The 6,431-nt window shown below is 40.3% G+C and overlaps 1 protein-coding gene across 6 annotated transcripts in view; it reads right to left on the bottom strand.

The window, feature by feature from the left end:
* POU2F1 (POU class 2 homeobox 1) overlaps positions 1 to 6,431 on the bottom strand; it is a 183,415-nt gene that overhangs the window by 127,049 nt on the left and 49,935 nt on the right. The gene's annotated exons all lie outside the window — the stretch shown is intronic.

Below are 6,431 nucleotides of genomic sequence, written 5' to 3'. Positions count from 1 at the left end.
GCTTTCCGTACAGCTTTGGAGGGGGAGAGTTATAGACCAAATGATGGTCTTCTATAATGAAAATGGCGGCCTCCTTGCCGGTTTCCTTCAAGCTTTCCGTACAGCTTTGGAGGCGGAGAGTTATAGACCAAATGATGGTCTTCTATAATGAAAATGGCGGCCTCCCAATCTCTGCCCTGGAGGAGCTGAGAACTTGGGGCCCCGCTCCTCAGTGAGCCCCCAGAGAAAAGCCGTCAGTCACTCCCGTCTCCCCAGTCTCCGGCCGCACTCCGTGCTCATCCGGCCTGTGACCGCGCGTTTCTATCTCTGGCACCCGACCCCGGGTGGAGTCTCCAAACCCAGCAGATTCCTGCGGTGCGCTCCCGCACCTCTCCTCCCAGGGGAGGAAGGGGAGTCTCCCTGGATCTGCCGCTTGTTGGGTCCCTGCTGGAGGAGCAGTGGCCCGACTGTGCCGCAGATCATGGTTTATGGCAACCCCGAGCTGAGAGCCCGCGCCTGGACTCTGGCTCTGCAGCCGGCTTCCCTGCTCTGATACCTGGGAGCTCTGCCACACTCAGGCACCCCCGGTCTTTCTGTGACCCCGAGGGTCCTGAGACCACACTGTCCCGGAGGGTTCCACCCCCCGCTTAGCCACCAGAGTGACGTCCCTCAGCGGAGCAGACTTCTAAAAGTTCCGACTTTGTGCCCCGCAGCTCTATCACTTGCCAGAAGCGGCCGACAGAGGCCCCTCCCCTGCCGTCTATCCTCCCGAATATCGCCTCGGATTCACTTCTCCGCACGATCTACCTTCCAGAAAGTGGTCGCTTTTCTGTTCAGAGAGTTGTTGCTCTTCTTTTTTTTTTTTTTAAAAGATTTTATTTTTATTTATTCATTTGAGAGAGAATGAGATAGAGAGAGCATGAGAGGGGGGAGGGTCAGAGGGAGAAGCAGACTCCCTGCCGAGCAGGGAGCCCGATGCGGGACTCGATCCTGGGACTCCAGGATCATGACCTGAGCCGAAGGCAGTCGCTTAACCAACTGAGCCACCCAGGCGCCCGCTCTTTTCTTCGATCTCCTGTTGAGTTCGTAGGTGTTCAGATTGGTTTGATCCCTATCCAGCTGAATTCCTGAGACACTACCTTTGTTTTGTTTTGTTTTTTAACAGAGAGATTAGTCATAAACAAGGTGCTCATGGTTCAGGCTCAATTATTTAAGAGAAGAAATACGAGAAAATTAAATAACTTCTTTTTAACTATGACTTTTATAATTTTGTTAAACCCAATAATTTATTTCACTGTGACATTTCAAAATCCCTAATTTTGCTGTCCTAAGCATGTGAAGCTGATAGGAGGGAGGAAGGCAGAAGGATCAGAGAAAATGGACTACAAGTTCAAATTCTTCTTGTCTGCACTACTCTCTCTACCCAGGCAAATCAGTAGATCATGATATGGGTCACCCTAGCTTTTCCTATAGAATCCCAGGAGAGCTCCCAGTTACTTCCCAACAAGGGCCACCCTCCTAGCAGTTATAATAGGGGAAGCACAGAAGCTACTGGCCCAGAGCACAAGAGAAAGGAAAATCAATGCTTTATTTTATTTTTAATTTTATTATTTTTAAAATTTAATTTTATTTTATTTTAAGTAAACTCTACCCCGACACTGGCCTTGACATCAAGAGTCACCAGCTCTACAGATTGAGCCAGCCAGGCACTGGAAAAATCAACTGTTTAATGAATAAGTCTATAGTGCAATTCTTTAAATGCGTTTTAAAATGCCTGATTTACAAATTTTGGAAGGCCTAATGCTTTCAAGAAAGATTAATTGCCCATTTCAATGTAGTTGGCTCAAATGGGGCAAAATCTGTGTATGTAAATCTAAGATCTCAAACTTTCACAAACAGCAGTGTCAAAAACAACAGGCCGAAAATGGCATCACTTAGGCCAAGTCACCAAGTAGAGGCTCAAAACCTAATCTGATTGCAGTTTCAATCTCCCCCAGAAATGTACTCATAACTGGTCAGTCAGGAATTTTCTGATCAGCGCTGGTGAGGCAATCTGGCACAAGGGTCCTCTCCATCCCCCAAAGGAAAATGTAGTCTACATGATAAGACAACCTGCTCTTTCCCCTAAGGAAAAATGACCTTGCCTGGAACAATCCTTTTCTTTTGTTAATAACTTCCTTGCCCCATCCTCCTTCCCATAAAAACCTTCCATTTTTGTACAACTCCTGAGAGTTCCCCTCTACTTGCTACATGGGATGCTATCTAATTCATGAATCCTTTAATAGAGCTAATTAGACCTTCAAATTTCCTTGGCTGAATTTTATTTTGTAACAGCAGGAAATAGCTCTTCTGGTGTTCAAACAATGGAATCTCCCATGGTCCAAAGAAGAGAGAGCAACAAAACTCTCAGCAGACTTTAGAAGTTTAGACTGAGTTCTCAATATGGCTTGATCTTCTGAAATCTTAATGAGTAGGGAATATACTTAATGAACCTGAGTAAGAACAACCCCCAAAATAAGGAGTATTATCAAGCCCCCCCCCAAGGGTTGTATTTACTATTTTGGCATTCTGCAGAATTAACAAAACAACGCACTAAAAAAAGCATTGATTCTTGATGAATATATACAAGAACACAGAAAACAAACACAAATGGCAAACACACCTAACCTCAGCAAAAAAGTCTACACTCTTCACTCTAACATTCTGCAGGCAATCCTTTATTATAGAAAACATGTTCTGGAAAGGGCCAGGAAGCAAACATGTTAGTCTTTATGAGCCAGTCTCTTCGCAGTTACCCACCTGTGTCACGGCAGCCCAAGTGGTGCAGCCATGCATACTACACAGATGATACCGAACGTACGGGTGTGGTTGTGCCCCAATGAAACTTTACTTATGGATCCAGAAATGTCCATTTCATGTAATGTTCATGTGTCATAAAATATTAGGCTTTATTTTTTTCCATTTAAAAATGCAAAAAATGTAAAACTCATTCTTAGCCAGAGGACCATTTTATGCCATCCCTGTGTTATTTTTATTAATTTTTGCAGAAATAAAAATTTACAAATGTCTATAAAAATACGTTTTCTTGATATTTAATTTCTTTTCTCCATTCCCAGTTTCAAGCCTTCCATAGTAACTTTCTAAAGTCCTATTTCATCAGATTCCTTCCCTCCTTGCACATCCCTCTCCCCAGGGTACAGCTTGCCAATTCCTTGGATGTTTTTATTTTTTTTTTAATTTTTTTTATTTTTAAGATTTTATTTATTTGACAGAAAGAGACACAGTGAGAGAGAAAGCACAAGCAGGGGGAGTGGGAGAGGGAGAAGCAGGCTTCCTGCTGAGCAGGGAGCCTGATGTGGGGCTCGATCCCAGGACCCCGGGATCATGACCTGAGCGGAAGGCAGACGCCCAACGACTGAGCCACCCAGGCGCCCCCCTTGGATGTTTTTAAATCAAAATCTACCCTTATCAGGAAAAAAAAAAAGTCACTCATCACAATTTTTTATAAATCCTCTTCCTTGAATTACTGTAAAGCTCCAAATCTTTTCATGCTCAATCTTTCAATAAACATAGATTTGGCCAATCTTATTATGCCCTGTCTCTTTCAGCCATCATTTAAGTCTGGTTCTATACAATGAGACCCCTGTGAGGTTGTGGCAGTTAGGCTGCATTCTTTAGAAGGCAGGTTTTAGTCACAAATACATTTAATGTTTAAAAATCTTGCCAGAAACTCTTCAAATGGCATCTCAAGAAAAGAGATGATCTACTACTTTAAAATGCTCTGTCTCCACTTTCCTGGTTAAGTATTCTTTTCTATTTTTTAAATTATTTACTTTATTATTTTTCTAATCACTATTATTATTGTTATAATAACATCATTATTAGGGCAATGTTTCATAATATGTTAAAAACTTGCATCTCTTTACATTTAAAGCCACAAAGTCCTAAAATCTTAAATTACTTAAATAACTGAAACATTGTAAGTGTACATCAAAATATAATACTTGGGATAAGTTAAAATCAATACTAACTTGGAAAGGTACAATCATAAACTGGAAAGTGTCAAGAAATCACCAGTTTCATAAGTGTCTATGTGGAAAGTGTGTAAATGTGTAGTCCCTGATGCAGATCGTTCAGATTAGCATAAATATTCAGACATTAGTGAAAAGCCATGTGCTAGGGCAGAATTGTGTTCTTGAGAGGGCAGGAGATGAAGCATTCAATAAAGAATGAGATTTCACTCTCCATCTCGCCCCATTCATAAATAACAAGTGTTTAAATGCACCTATATTAAAACGGTTCCCAGTGAACTCAGCGTAACATTAACAGCAAAAATGCCACAGTTCAGCAATCTGTGTTTGCCTGTGAAGTGATTTCTCCTGAAGACAGATGCCACCCCAAGGAACAAAAGCAGAAAAACAATCCATCCTATGACCAGAGGCAAAAGCAAGAATAGATTAGAACTGCAAGTCTCTCTCTCTCCTGAGACTCCCTGGCTACATCCTTAGAACATCCTGCACAGACAACAGAAATGGTAATTTCCTACACAGTACAAAGAAGAAGCTCTTTGCCTTTTATTCTGCTGTCAACTATATAAACCAGAGGATTTCTTGCAAACTACTGTACCCCCAAAACAAGAAACAAGGGATACAGTTCCTGAAAAGCAACATCCAGGATCTATTAAAGGTCAAAACATTTCCTCAAGTAGTTAACACATTTAATTTTTGTTTTTTTACTTCAAGTGCATTAGGTTTTAGTATTTTAAAAGAAATCCTTGGGACCAAAAAAAAGGGGGGGAGGGTTAATTGTACTATGTATTTTTATTTGAATGCATGTGGGGAAAGAAACAAATACCAAAAATTTCCTCATGAAATTTTCAAAATAAAATGGCACCACCCCTACGAAGGAATTATTTCTTTAATGTTCTTTTTACTTCACTGAATGACTTTTATAATCCTAAAAAGACAACACCCTTACTATATGTTGTCACAAGTTGCCCGCCATTAGTTCAACATCAGATAAAACAGTCAGAAGTTCTAACCTTGCTCTTCACTATATTGCAATTTTTAATTCAAAAATACAAAAAAAGGGAAATACTATTCTTTCTTTCCCCATCATCATTCTCCCTCTTCCATCTCTTTTTGTCAGCCCCCTAAACCCTTCCACACAGCACTTACTATCAAATTTCTTTTAAAGAATAAAAATAAATCAAGCCATAGTCTAAAACTCTAAACATCCGATACTTCATCTTTGCAGTGAATCAAGGCCATTCCTAAAGACCTGCTAACCTGATAATGTTTTTCTCAATGATTAACAGTAGGCAAATATATAGAAATCATATACTTCTTGCAAAAGCAACTGACCTTTGCCAGCAACATTAAAACAACTTGACCATAAGCAGGCTAAATTTCAAGTATGTAGAACATGAAATTTCAATAATTTTCTCTGAAATTTTAAGTTTCTTCTACATAGGTTATCCCTTTTGTTATTTTCTATTTAAAGCTTTTTTAAAATCATTATTTCTCACTTCCCTCCCAATGAAAAGTACTGTTAAGACAACAAACCTACAGTGAAGCCATCTACATGACACCAAAGAGCAAATATCCAAAAAGAAGTAGGAGATTAGCAAGAATTTCTCATTATTTCAAGAACTGTTCTCAGCAATTAAATTTATTCCCACTTGTGTGTTTTGTTATATAGACAAAGGAAGCAGAAACTAACTCACCAATCTATAGGGAGTGTAAATTAAAGTTATTATCTTAAAAATACAGGATATTAAAGGCACAGAGTGGAAGAATAGCAGTAAAATCTTTGGTTCCTTCCACCTGCCCTGGATTCTTGGGTTGCAGCTTCTCTATCTGCTAATTTTGTCTCCGTGTGGGGTTTTACTTGGTGTGCATTGCTCTCCACTTCCATTTCTACCCCTGTAGTTTTTTAAAGGAGATAAAGCAACTGTATAAGAATGCCTAAAGACATCAAAGCCCGAAAGCTTCGCTGGTTGTGTGTGGCATAGGAGGAAGAGGAGGAAAACGTGAGGTAATGAGGATCTACTGTATTTACCTTATGTGCAGGGCATGTGGACAACAATAGAAACCACGTAGGGGGCACGTTTTGTCAAAAAAGAACATGGCAGCCTAATGGGAGGCCTTTGTTCTTCAAAAGGGTCTCCTTTCCCCCTTTTGTGTTTCACCTAATTCATGGCATCTGAGCTGCTCTTGAACTTGACAGACTGAGAGAAAGAGAGGGAGAAGAGCGTGGGGGAGTTGGACACACAAAGAGAAGAGAAAGGGGGAACTTCAAAAGGAATTCATTTGAAAAAATTAGTTCTCTTGCCAATTTTGATGAAGTTTTGGAACTGTAAAGGAGTTAGAGAATATCATTCAGGGTTGAAATAAATTTAATTTTCCCAGAGATTGTAACGAAAATAACCTAGATAAATAAGGAACAAAGTG

Source organism: Leptonychotes weddellii, chromosome 6, assembly GCF_054177405.1.
Source record: "Leptonychotes weddellii isolate Sample4059 chromosome 6, ASM5417740v2, whole genome shotgun sequence".
Taxonomy (NCBI): Eukaryota; Metazoa; Chordata; class Mammalia; order Carnivora; family Phocidae; genus Leptonychotes; species Leptonychotes weddellii.
Note: the sequence above shows the minus strand (reverse complement) of the source record. Positions and strands in the feature narration are given on the sequence as shown.